This window comes from Diabrotica undecimpunctata, chromosome 5 (assembly GCF_040954645.1).
Source record: "Diabrotica undecimpunctata isolate CICGRU chromosome 5, icDiaUnde3, whole genome shotgun sequence".
NCBI lineage: Eukaryota > Metazoa > Arthropoda > Insecta > Coleoptera > Chrysomelidae > Diabrotica > Diabrotica undecimpunctata.
Genome location: NC_092807.1, coordinates 86,552,608 through 86,567,145, shown reverse-complemented (window position 1 = coordinate 86,567,145; position 14,538 = coordinate 86,552,608). Strand labels below are relative to the sequence as shown.

General features: G+C 31.8%; 1 protein-coding gene across 2 annotated transcripts in view; it reads left to right on the top strand.

Annotated features, from left to right (window-relative positions):
* Positions 1 to 14,538, top strand: part of LOC140441434 (5-hydroxytryptamine receptor-like) — a 2,088,213-nt gene that overhangs the window by 848,320 nt on the left and 1,225,355 nt on the right. The gene's annotated exons all lie outside the window — the stretch shown is intronic.

Below are 14,538 nucleotides of genomic sequence, written 5' to 3'. Positions count from 1 at the left end.
TTTAACAAACATGATATATAAAAAAAACAGTACAGTCACACCCATTTGAGTCAAGAACCGTCTTCTTCTTCTTGATGTGCCCATCCGTTGCGAATCTGGCGATCATCATGGCAATCTTTATCTTATCTGTAGTACAGATGTTGTATTGAACCAGATTCTAAGGTTCTTTAACCAAGATGTTCTTCTTCTTCCTGGACCTCGTTTTTCAAATATTTTTCCTTGCAGGATGGCTTAAGGGAGGATTCACGTCGCATAATATGTCCGAACGACTGTAACTTTCGAAATTTGATGGTGGTCAGTACCTCTCGGTTCTTATTCATTCTTCTGAGGACCTCTTCATTTGTGACTCGGTTAGTCCACGGGATCTTAAGCATTTTCCGATATAGCCACATCTCAAATGCTTCCAGTTTTCTGCACATATCTTGGTTTAAGGTCCACGATTCAACACCATACAAAAGGACAGAGAAGACGTAGCATCGCAGCATCCTTACTTTTGTATCAAGAGAGAGGTTGTGACTCTTGAAGAAGGCCCCCATCCGATTAAAGGTGAATCTAGCTTTTCCGATGCGTGCTTTAATCTCCTGGTTGTTGGTCCATTTTTCATTTATTATCGTGCCGAGGTAGTTGTAGTGCGTCACTCATTCTACAGGGGTTTGATTGACGTAGAGTTGAACTTCTGTTATTCTGTTATTGCTAATTATCATAAGCTTTGTCTTCCTTATGTTTATATTGAGTCCATATTGTTGACTGTAATACGTGATTTTGTTCATAAGAACTTGTAGGTCTTCTAAGTTGTCCGCAAATACTATGGTGTCATCTGCATATCTGTTGTTTATCCGGTAACCATTTAGTAGAATACCTTTTTCAGTTTCGTGCAAAGCTTCGATAAATATTCTTTCAGAGTACAGACTGAAGATTAAAGGAGACAAAATACAGCTTTGCCTCACTCCACGCATGATTTTTACAGTCAGTGAGTTCACCTTCAACTCTGAGATTTGCTGTTAGAGACTTCTAATTATTTTCAGATCTTGGTTGTTAATTCCTGTTTCTTTTAGTATTTGCATCATCTTGGCGTGTTGTACTCAATCAAACGCTTTCTCGTAATCAACCAGACATGCGTATACGTCGCAGTTGACGTCTCTGCATCTCTGGAATAAGACTTGTACTGTGACCAAAGCCTTTCTAGGACCAACAGCGTTTGTGAACCCGAAATGGTTGGGGGAAATTTGACTTTCACTCAGCTTGTAGATTCTCTTATGAATTATCTTTAGGAGTAATTTTAGGAGATGACTCATGAGGCTTATAGTACGGTAATCTTCGCATTTTTAGCTCCTGTTTTTTTTTTGAAAGTGCAATAAACTCAGATTTTAGCCATTCTGTGGGTATTTCTCCAGATTTGTATATTATGTTGTTGAATATCTTTGCTATTATTGCTATTGATTCGTTGTCCATTAGTTTGAGTAGTTCTGCTTGGATATTATCAGTGTCCGCCGCTTTGCCATCGTGTAACTGTGTTATTGCGGAGTAAACTTCCTGCTGTAATATTCTTGGTCCATCATTTACCTCTTCTTCTAGCTCAAAGGTGTTTGGTCTTCAAATAGTTTTTCTAGATATTCTTTCCAAGTTCTTATTTTACTCTGTTTGTCCAAGATGATGTTTCCCTCAGAATCAGTTATATTTTTCTTTTCCGTCTTCGTCTTAGTTTCCCTGTGTGTTCTTTAACTTTCCTATGTACATTGTGACTATCGTACTGCAAAGTCTCAAGTTCTTCGCATCTTTCCCTTGCTTTTTTTCTTTCGCTTCTCTAATTTTTAAATATAAGGTTGAATGCTCGAATAAATGAACTTTGATCAGATAAAAGGCATATATCGAACACAGTTTAATTTAATCTTGCCCAAGTACTTTCGATCCCTAGATCATCTTCAGGGGCATCTGAAATAAGCCAAGAAACGTTTTTTTTATAACCAAAGAAATTGATTAACTTCGATAAAAACTCGAAGTATATGGTTGATAAAGAGTTTTTATGTGATTAACGTTTATAGACTTACTTCGTCAATTGCGGCCTATCCGACAAGAACAAAATGTCATAAACATATAAATGTACATCACACTACACTACAAAAGGACAAACAAACACTTTAAAATTATTTAAGAAAGGCTACATTACTTGCAGAAGCCGGAGACAGAATGGCTCCCGATCTAACGGAAATGTTGAGGTAACATGTGACAAATGACAGCTTGGATGAGCAGTCACAATCATAGATATGTGATCTGATCTTTTTACAATTCTATGAAACTAAGTATTGACCAAAAGTTCAACTGACACTACTATAGGAGGTCACTGATGAAATATAAAATTATATAGAATATTTTTTAAGTAGATTGAATAATCCAGATCTCACACTTAAAACTGTCTGTAATAATTAAGGTGTTAGTTTGAGAGCAACTGAAGTCGACGTAAAGTAAGAATGCAAGAAAAGGACTTAACAATATATTAGACAGTGGGTAGTTGACTACAATAAAATGATAGACCAAGCACTATCTGTAATGTAGAAAGGAAGAGATCTGACTATGTAATTAAAATACTAAAAATTGAAAATCAAAATTGAAAGCAAAGCATATAAATGGGGTTTCAATCCAAGTAGCTCAGTTGAACCCACAGTCAATGGTATAACTACAAAATTAATATGGATGTGCTCAGTGCAGGAAGTCTAAACAGTCGAGCTGGGTCCCCTACGAGGTGAAGCCGTAATAAAGTTTTTAAAAATAGGTTTAGTATAGGTTTAAATTTAGTACAATTTAAATTAATTTGAGTATTAAGACAGTGGGAGTTTTCATTTGTTTCCCTTGTAATCTCCAAATCTTCCAATAAATCCAACTCCATATAGTTTTTCTTTCTACTAATGTCATGTAAGATAGATGAACCAGTGTTGATGTTAAAATTGTGTTTACTGGATAATAAGTGTTAACCAAAACTTGAAGAGTTTGGTCTTTTCAAATGTTCTGAAACTCTAGTGGATAACTTTCTAATGATTCTACCTACATAAGAGGCATCACAATCATCACATTTTAATTTGTAAATACCACTTTTGTCAAGTGTGTTCATCCTATCTTTGGTGTTGATTAAGAAGGAACCTAAGGTGCTGTGTGACTTGAAGGAAATTTTAATGTTATCAATTGTAGAAGTAAAAAGTTTAGATATTTTATTGGAAATGCTGTTAATGTAAGTGAAGAAGAAATATCTGGTGTTATTTGAAGCAGTAGGTTGAAGAAAACATTGTGACGGATATGCAAGCTTTTCTGCAATTTTAAGTTTAGCTCTATTTAGAAGCTTATAGATAATGTAAGGATCATAACCATTATTGAAAGCAATTTGTTTAAGAGTATTAAGTTCTGAATTAAAATTATCATTAGAAAGTGGAAATTTGAGTAACCTATAAATGTAACTGTTGAAAGCAGCCATTTTATGTTGGGTTGGATGATTAGATGTATCATGTATAACATGATCTGTTTGGGTAGGTTTTCTGTAAATATTGTACTCTAAAGAATCTTTATTACGGGATATAGTCATATCCAAGAAGTTCAACTTTTTATCAGATTCTGGTTCCAGAGTAAAAGAGATGTTGGGATGGAGGTTATTAAGATCATCCAGAATCTGTAAAGCATCATCTTGGGTTCCCTGTATGAGAGCTATACAATCATCAACATACCTTTACCAAAAAACTATTTTGTTGTTGTTGTTAACAAACTTCTGTTCTAAGCTGTCTAAGAAAATGTCAGCTAGAAAAGGTGATAATGGAGATCCCATTGCTAAACCTGTTGGTTGTTTATATATTTTTTGATTGAATTGAAAGAAGTCCTGATCCAGACAGAATTTAAGTATAGTTAAGATAGCATCTTTGTCTTTTGCCGATATGTTGCAATTGTCTAGAAGATTGTGTACTAAAGGTAATGTTTCATCTCTTGGTACAGAAGTAAACAAATTGGAAACATCAAAAGAAACCAAATAAAAACCCTCTTCTATCCTAATGTTATTTAACCGTTCCATTAGATCTAAATAATTTTTAATGGAGAACTTAGGTTTAAAATTAGTGATAGACTGAATTGTGTTGTAAATAAACTCTGATAAAATAGAAACTGGAGTATTACAAAAACTTACTACAGGCCTTATAGGACAATTGTGTTTATGGATTTTAGGAAGTCCATATAAACTAGGTGTTATAGTATTAGATACAGTTAACTTTCTGTTGGTATATTTAGTAATAGTCTCAATAAACAATTTGACCATTGCTTTTGTTTTATTAATAAAGGTGTTAAGTGGATTTTTTTCCAAAACTACAAAACTGTTATCTGAAAGAAAAGATTCTACTTTCTCTATGTATTGAGTTTGTTCTAAGATTACAACACAATTACCCTTATCAGCCTTGCTGAGTACAAGAGAATCTCTATCAATTCTTTAGCCAATTTAATTGATTTTAGCAAATCCTTTTTTATTTTTTAAAAATATGGCGATTTCTATGAAAATTGCGTTTGTACTTACATTGTTGTTGTTGAAGTAAGCTAATGCAAGAGTTTCTCAAATATTGTTTAGTATCAGCATTGTTAGCCATACCTTCTATTAGAGTATCCAGCTCTAGTGCAAATCCTCCCAGCACTGACTCACTTAACCTAAAATTCTGACAAGAAAACTTAAGGCCTAATCCTAAAAAATACAGTTCATCCTCTGAAAAGTTGGTGTTACTTAGATTTTAGACTCTAGGATGAAATTGATGATCTGAAAACTTATGCATACGTGTTGAGGTGCTTCTCTGTTGTTTTTGCAAAATCAAACGGTTTAATTTGTTGGTAAGATTTCTCTTCTTGGTGGATTGTAAGCGGGAGACCTCATCTTCTATGTTTTTAAAGGAATCGTTGACAAGAAACCAAGGATGTTGTTGCAAAATTTGATCATAAGTAATTTTAAGATTGACGTTAATATGGTGAAGTTTGGTATAGTGCTTCTACATTTTGGAGAAAAAGATCCTAAAAAGAGAACTTAAGTGTGGATCTTTAATGGAGTGTTTGCCCTACTTGTGCATCCCCATACTTATGCCGTTAATCAAATCTTTGGTTCATCCGCCTTCGAGACCGATTTCACAACCTCAGGAAAAAAGAGTGCCCTACCACTTACCAACTCATCCGTCCGAAGCCGTTGATCAGTATGTGGGGAATTGCTTATACCGGAAATCGCTCGGTGAATGACTCGTCACTCTGAGTGACTCGCCACACTGAAGAGTATGAGGTAGAAGGAATTATAGTGACCCATGGTACATTGAATACACAAGGTATGATACATAATGTTCCAAAATCGGTTCGCTTTCGCGCATGACGTAGTCAAGAACGCTTATTCCCGCAACATTTGAATGTAGTTGTATAGGACTTTTAATTTTAAGTTTTTTTTTTATATAATTTGGCTAATTTAATTATAGTAATTATAAAGAGATAATAAAATTATGGTATTATAATATTTATCCTTTATAAAACATAGATATCCTCTATAAGACAAGTTTTAATTATCTTTTATTACACGTAGGTACAGGTTAATTAACTTATACTCCAGACTTCGATATTTCAGATGTTTAAAAAGATACAGAAAAGTGGTAATGGAGGTACACAAAATTTGTACGTATATATACCTACTGAACTAAACACAAAATCAAAATAAATAATGACAAAGTCAACTTTATTTATATCGAATGAGCTAGCTGGCCATCGAATATGAGTGTAGTGAGGACACACAATATTGCACAACATTTAAAATGACATTTTTGTATTATTCACACATAAAATTATCTTGGTATTGTTTATAATAACGATAACATTGTATATTTTAATAATGATAACATGGAATATGGATATTTTGGAAGATGCTAAATTGATTTCCTCCGAAACAGTTCTTATTGCAAATTGCATAGCAGGCTGAGGCTAGTTTCTTACTTAACAAATCGATATGAAAAAACCATTTAAGGTTTTATGACTAATAATTAATAAAAATCAAGATTTGGACTTACGTCGTTGACCTAGAAGTAAAGAAGCTGCTCAACATACGTTTTGGACTCTCTGTGTTCGCCTCTTTGTACGCGTTTCTTTTGGTTGGTTAAAAGGGTAGCCGATGTTGATTTAGGCAAATAAAGACTAGGTACTGCCTCAGGTTTGAGTTGTAGACCCTTTTTAGAAACGTAATTTAAAACTTCCTGTTGTAGATTTCTTTGGTAATCTTCAGTTTTAAAATGTGTATAACAAATTCTTGCAGTATTACAATTAAAATTATCCTTTCTACAATAAGATATAATCGACAGTTTTCTGGTCACACTATCTTTAGGAAATGTATGAAACCCAAAGATTTTATCTTTATTGTCACTATTGCAACAAGCAATTGCACAGCGTACTTTGAAAAAGGTACAAAACCAGATATACCATGGCAAATAAAAACTTTCAGTTTTACAAAAAAATACTATACAGTATAAATAAATAGTAACTAAATACCATTTGTATAAAGACACATATATATATATATAAGCATATATCTAAATTATTTTTCTATTATAAAATAGATGACTCAGTCAGTATTGAGATACTTTAAAATATATTTATTATCTCATAACTTGCAATAGTCACCATTGATAACCGATATATTTGTAGAACTTTTGTTTGTATACAAGCTTTCTGTCTTGCCGGTGTAAAGTCGTCTGAAGTCGATATTTATTGTGCTTTGCGTTTGAACTAATTTGTGTTTTATTTTCATAATATTATATTGTTTGATAAGTAAATTTTGCATATAATAATCGGTAGGTTATAGTAATGTGTATATTTTTTATTTTACTAAATTTCATTATAACTCATCTAAAATACCATATTGAATTGTAAAACAGATTTTTCTCTATTGTACTCTATTTTGTTTTTATTTCAGTAAAACTGCTTGGAAGTGAGTGACAGTGAATCAGAATAAGCAAATCTACTACTATTTACCTATTCACAGTATTTCCTCTGCAGAAAATTTTTAAATTTCAAGGGATTTGCATACAAAAAGAGTACTTATATTATTAGTGTATGTATGAAAACAAAAATAAATATTTCGCCTGAATCTCTAGGAGAAGTAAAGGTTTTACGCTACTGAAAATATATTTTTTATTCAATTATAACCAAAACAAAACATTTAAAAAAAATTAGATCACTTTTTAACCATAATTTCAAAATTAATGTGTACGTTAAGCTGTAATAATGAGTTCGAGGTGGTTCAGGCGATCTTAACTACGTCACACTCCTGGGCCAGCTGTCAAATGTCATGGGCAATATCATACCTTGTGTATTCATTGTACCATGATAGTGACCCGTCTGCCCTCGAAAACCCAATAGCCATTCGGGGTCAAAAGAAATAAGAGTTAGCCAAGAGAGGCTGATAGGAAAGATTAAAGACATATCACTCAAGACAAGTTGAAAAGAAATAATTTGTGAAGGCCCTTATGATGCGCCAAAATCGAAATAACGCAGATATATCGCGAACTATAGGAGTCTGTAATAAAATCTATAAAATATATTCCAGAATTATTATCAATACGTTGAAAAATATTAAACAAGCTATAATGACTATTATCTCCTTATTCTTAGAAAAAGACCAACACGTTTTCGAAACACAAAATTTGCTAACCCCAATTGTTACGACAATTGTTATTAAGAAAATTTTAAACTAGAAACGCATATTCAATTTACAAATTTTGAAAAAGTATTTAATAGAGTTACAGCTCGTGTTATAAGCCAAAGCCTTTTTTTAAAACTATCTTTTTAAATCTTTGGTTCTTCCTGCCTTGGGCAACTAATCTCTACTATTAAATTCACATAAGTTTAAAGTCATCGAATAAGTTTATCGGGTATCCAAAGTTTGATCTTCCCTTGATTCGTTGTCCTACCAGTCCTCTTCAGTCAAAAAATTCAGTCTCTAACTGGTGCATCCACTTCTTGACTAATTATATGTTATACTCATTTAAAATATGCTACAGTCACCATGTTCATGACGTCACGGTAGCTTTATCAGGCTCTCTACAACTAAAAGTTTTAACGCCAGTGCCCCAGTCTTTGCTCTTTTAGTCCTTGTTTTTTAATTTCCTGAGCGTAACTCTAAGTATACGAACGTATCCACACTTTTCAACCCCAAATCAAAGTTCTCCAAATAGGATAATGTGATTGTGGAACTAGCATAGCTGATCTAAACCACATATTCTTCAACTATCCCTTAGATCTCAATATAAGCACGCGACTGCTACAAGAATTGCCAAAAATACGTTTAAATACTCCCTTATACGAAAATGTATTATTCGTGTAATTTAAGGATAATACAAGTATGTTTAAAATTAAAAAGTTTAAATTAAAAAAATTATCCATTGAATGGATATTTCCTGTGTATGTGTGCCTGTATGTTGCTCCCCTATCTCACCATGGTTTATGTTTTGTTCGATATAATGAAGTCGCCCTGATAAACCCTTAAGCGTAAAAAGTGTTTTTTCTGTATAATCATGTATGAATGAATACTGATATTTATATGTAATTACGTGCCTAAAGGTTCCAAAATAAAAAAGGAGGTAATTATCTATTAACTTTATAGTTAACATAACTCACTCAAGTTAAAATATTAAATATACCTCTTTTTTATTAACTACTTCGTAAACATTGCATTTAAAAAGATTAATTGATGTATTCATAGATATAGAAAAAAATATCAAAACAATCTACATATATTCAAACAAATAATAAAAAGGACTACTGAGTATAATATCTTTTCTACATCTTAATGTTTTGTCTATAGATTTCAAGAAAAAAAAACCCAACAATTTCTGCCATGCGAAATGCCATAAGAAATCAACGATATGTCAATCTAGTTTAAAAGATATCCTAGTAAAAAAACCTTAGAATACAGCTGCATAAACTCACAAAAGAAAGTGCGATACAAAGAGGAGTAGGACAAGGGGATATAATATCACCTGCACTCCTCACACTCACTCTCCAACTTTTAAAAAAAATTTGAATGGGACAACCTTGAAATAAACAAGGTAGTACATAGACTTAACAACCTTACGTTTGCTGATGAAGATATTTTATTCGTGAATGAAGACACATAAATAAATATAATGCTAAAATAATTACAGCAACAAGCAAGAAAAGGTATTAGAAATAAATACCACAAAGACACGGTATATAATCAAGCAACAAAACGAACACCTAACAATAAAAGCAAATGATCAAAAAGTGAATTGAATTTAACTTATATTGAATTGAATTTATATTTTATATATTTATATTATATATATAGATATATATATATATATATATACATATATATATATATATATATATATATATATATATATATATATATATATATATTTATATATATATATATATAAATATATATATATTTATATACATATATGTATATATATATACATCCCACTATCGTTTTAAGCTCTTTTCACGTTGCAGTCATTTAGCATCACCAAGAAATGCTATCATTTTCTATTTATAAGTCGTGTATGTTCGTTTAGTGCACCTTTGTAGGCTTGGCACCGTTGGCGGTTTTTCAATAATCCGATTTTTTTATAAATTAAATTTTTTACATCAAACCATCATTTTAACATTGGGAGGTAAAATTACTGTATTTGGTATCATTTTAAAGCCAATAGATGTTGCCAGTGTTAATACTTAAATAATATTTGAAAACATAAAAATATCGATCGGTTTTGGGTCAAGTTCAAATGAAGACATTGAAACTACCTGCCGACCGGCTGGGGTCAACCAACTAGTTTTTTTATATCAACGTTCAGTTGTTATATTTATTCAATTTAGATATTTTTTCCCAGAGAGTTGTGTAGAGGAATATTTTACATATTTTAATTTCCAAGCTGTTTAATCGAAGCTATCAGTGAATAGTTTAAGATAAATATTAGATTTTTATGGGATTAGGTCAAAAATATTGGTTGTGATTGGGATGAGAATCACATTTTTAATTATTTAATGTTTAAAATTTTGATTTCAATTCAGGAAATCGTTCTCAAAAAACGTTTTTTGTACAAAATGTGTATACACATTTTTACATAATTTGTACAATAAACAAGGTTAAATATTGGAAATCGTATCGTTAAATATTAGTTAATTAAAAATGTAATTTTCATCTCAATATCGACTAATAATTGTGGCATAATCACATAAAAAAATAATATTTGACTTTGACCATGCCATAAGAAAGTAGTTAACGGAACCTCGCTAAATAGTTTTAAAAAATCTTACAGAAATTTAAATTCTAAATAGTATGAGGGGTAGCCGACGAAAAATTCGTAAAGACGTACAGTTGATTTTGCTTTGTTTTCTTAAACAATCTTAAAAGGCAAAATAAAAAATTTTGCTTATAAAACGTTTTGTATACATTCTAAAGAAAAATAATTTAAATAAAAGTTGTAGACCATAAAAAGTTTTCTATGTAGAGAAATACCAAATCTAAATACATAAATAATTGAGATAATTCCAAAAAACCATAAACTCTAAGAGATTATATGTTTGTAGTAATTTATAAATGTTAATAACTTTGTTTTGTGACTAACGACAGATAATATAGCTACTTGAAATCATGGCAATTGATGAGTTATTAAAGTGTGCTAAATATCAAGCAGATCAAAAAATATTTTACAATTTATTCAATTTGTTTGTCACAGAAAGCAATTATTTAAACAACTGTACTTGTCCAAACTCGTATGACTATAAGTATTTTGTAACTTGCAATCGATTCTTTGCGCTTTCAGTTTTAGGGTATATTAAAAAAACTTTTAACATATTATTAAATTTTTTATTAAAAACCAGTTTGAATAGGGGACTTTTTAGTTTTTAGACCACTTAACGTTTTTTTAGTTTCTTTGAGAAGTGAGGATTCGCTTATTTCTTCATATGGGCTATGAACAATTGTCTAGTCAAGTCAACACTATTATAGTTACCTATACTTTTCCAGTAGTCATGCAGACGGTTCATTTTAATTGTCCCCATATGGAACATAAGCTCGAGAAAAGTCTTAAATTCTGTTTGTGTTGTCTCTTTCCATAACGCAATCCTCGATTTTTCTGAACGACTTTGTGCAAGTATTTTGTCAGTCACTTCCACCATTCATTTAATCCACATCGTCCTCGCCCGATGCTTCTAACAATGATTGTAATTCAGCAGTAGTCAATCTACGTTTATGTTCACATCTACCTTTTTTAGATGTCGAAGGCATATTATTTACATCCATTTCTTTATAAATACTATAACTCACTTTTACGGAGGTAATTAACAATAAAAACGTTCTACTGGAAACTATCAACTTACGACTTCCAATACTATAAGGCCACTTGAGCCACAATACGTTTTTACTCAATAATAGTTCCTGTATAAGTAAAATTGTTTTTTAATGTGCTTCATTGAAGCACACTAGATATATTTCAGTTTTGCCATCACATTCTTCAGAGTATGTTTTATCTTTTTTAACTTTTCTATCGGCCTTTCTACTAGTCATGCTTCTTCTTAAAACTTTGTAACATCTTGTACACTTTCTTCTCTTTGTATTATCTACATCGCTTTGCCTTAGATGGTATTTTTGGGTGTAACTGGTCATGAGGGTTACAACATTTCTTTATTTGTAAATGCCTTCGCCAACTCCAGTCTGAACTCAAGGATAGGTTGTCGCTTTTTTTACCTTTTCTATTATTTAGCAACTAAGCATTGACTACTGCGGTATTAAATATTAATTCCATTGCCATTTTCCGGTACCACTTCAGAATTTTGCGTATTGGGCTTTGGTAAGAAGCCACTTGATCACTAAAATCAACACTCTTTTTCACCAAGTTATAATCGAGAATAATTTGTGGTTTTAGTACTTGTGTATAATTTTTCTTTTTATTTGATTAAACCAAGATACAACTATTATGTTTAAATGTTGCAAGGATTAAAACTGGTCTTTTGTCGACCCATTTTATCACTCGTAAAATCAATAATGGGGTTAAATTTCATCGAGAGTAACTGGTTGCAACTTTTTTAATCGAGATTTTAGTTTTACATGTTTTTAGAGTAAAACATCTGCACATGAATAATTCGTTTCTTGAACAATGATTTCAATTCATCGACCAATATTCTAAAATAAGGTGTTATTACGTCGTCCAGAATATTATAAACTGGTTCTCTTTCATAAAGCATTGGAAATATGGTTTACACTCTATATTTAGAAAAATCTTTTACTGCAACTCTTGTTCGACCTAAACTAAATTAATACACAAAACAAATTAATCTATTTTTTTTATAGATATGCAGATTCCTGTCGGATTTTTATCAGTGCGGCATGAGTCACTGATGTCTCGTATATCCGGACCTCTAATCGCATTACAAACATAATTCTTAATTAGCAGTGCGGTACAAGATACATTTGTCGTATAATCTGAAAGCCGTAATAAGACCATAAGACCGTATGTTATAAATAAATATATTCCTAAAAGAATTATCTTGAAACATGAAATAAATACACTAAAAAAGTGCAATATTAAGTGTTATTTAAAAAATGGTATGTCATTCACGACGGGCGTACAGTTAAAAACAAAAGTTTTCAGTGTTCCATTTCTTGATTATTATTATCTGGCATTCTGAAAATGTTGACATTTTTTCCTGGTCTGATCTTACTCAACTAACGTCATCTTTCTTAATTTGTGGGTTGTATTGTTCAGGTCTCTTTAAGTGTTTTTGTTGGTATCCATACTGGATGATCTTCTTTAGACAATGTATTAATGTAGTGTTCATCTAACTCTTGCTCTTCATTTTTCGACTATTAGTTGTATAATATAATTCGGAGTGTTACTTGTGTTTTCTTGATTTGGAATTGTTAATCGTGTAGCTCCATATGAAATAGTAAAAGATGAAAACGGCAGCATATTCATGCATAAAAAACGGAAACGCGATAAAGATATCTGAAACAACTGTTTTATGTTATAAGAGATGAAATAGTCCGAAATTGCCAGGTGAACAGGGTACTATAAAGAGGAAGTAGAATTAGCTATGAAACAGCTTAAATGGGGAAAAGAAGTAAGCTTAGACCAAATACCAGCAGGAATTATTCAACTGGGGAAAAAATTAAACGGATAACAATATTCACTCTATTTACAGAAAAGGGGGTGACCCGCAAAAATTTTAAGAACTTCTTTAATAGCCTCCAGTCAACAATTTCCTAATCATGTTTAAAAAACGTACGGAATGCACTGTATATACTAACCCAAACCGTCAACATACTTGTTGTTGCAGTTATGTATTACGATCAACTTAAAGGTTATGCACGACTCCCCTTGCATAGGTATACAGGCATGCACCCGTGCGAGAGAAAAAAGATTTGTCATAACGTTACATTATGTCACATTTTAACGTTGAATATTTTATGGTCCCCTTTGGATTATAAAACGAATGATCGACTTTTTCTCGCACAGATCCCGCCTATATAACTTTACAAAGCGAGTCGTTTGCTGGGTATTAAAGAAACGTCTATGGCCATCATATAATTTGACGCTATTTCACGTTCTACGACGCATTCCACGTTTGACACACTGTCTTGTTTAGTTTTCTGTCATTTTATTTGTTAAATCCTATCTCATTCTCGTCACAGCGTCAAGGAGCAGTAAATGTGTGCAGTGAACGGGAGGAATATGTTTAACAGTGAACGTTGGAGATTTTTCGAGTCTTTCATATTTTCTTCTTTGAGTGCCTCTCCTATCGGAGATTGGATATCATTAGGGCGATTCTAATTTTATTTACTGCTGTTTTGAATAATTCACTCATCACTAACTCATCAGGTGGCCAAAGTGTTTAAGTTTTCTCTTTTTTGTATTCTACGTATTACCCCTTCATTTGTAATTTTATCCACTCAACTTATTGAGTGCTAGCACAACATGTCATAAACACAGGACATAAAATAGACTTAAATGGAACAACAATGCTAGCCAACATCGAAAATAAGGCCAAACGTGTAATCAGAGAAGCCATAGAGATCGAAAAACATCCGAAAAATTTAAACACCAGAGATGATGCCCAAAGACTCCCAAATACGTGGAAAACAATTCTGCAGAAAAACGTAAAAATTAAAATAGCGAAGAAGACCACGCCCACTCTGCGCACAGGACCAATGACAAGAAGCGCAACAAGATATTTAAACTCAGCGTGCAGCGACCGAGAAATCAGTTCGCCTGTAACATCAAGACGAAGCAGAATCTGACTTGACAATGGCAAGTGTGACCTTGCCGAAACGTCGTCAAAACAATGGTTTTTCTAAAAACCAAAAATATTTAACGCGGAGTCAAACCCGGAAAACAACTGAAACCATATATATATATATATATATATATATATATATATATATATATATATATATATATATATATATATATATATATATATATATATATATATATATATATATATATATATATATATATATATATATATATATACATA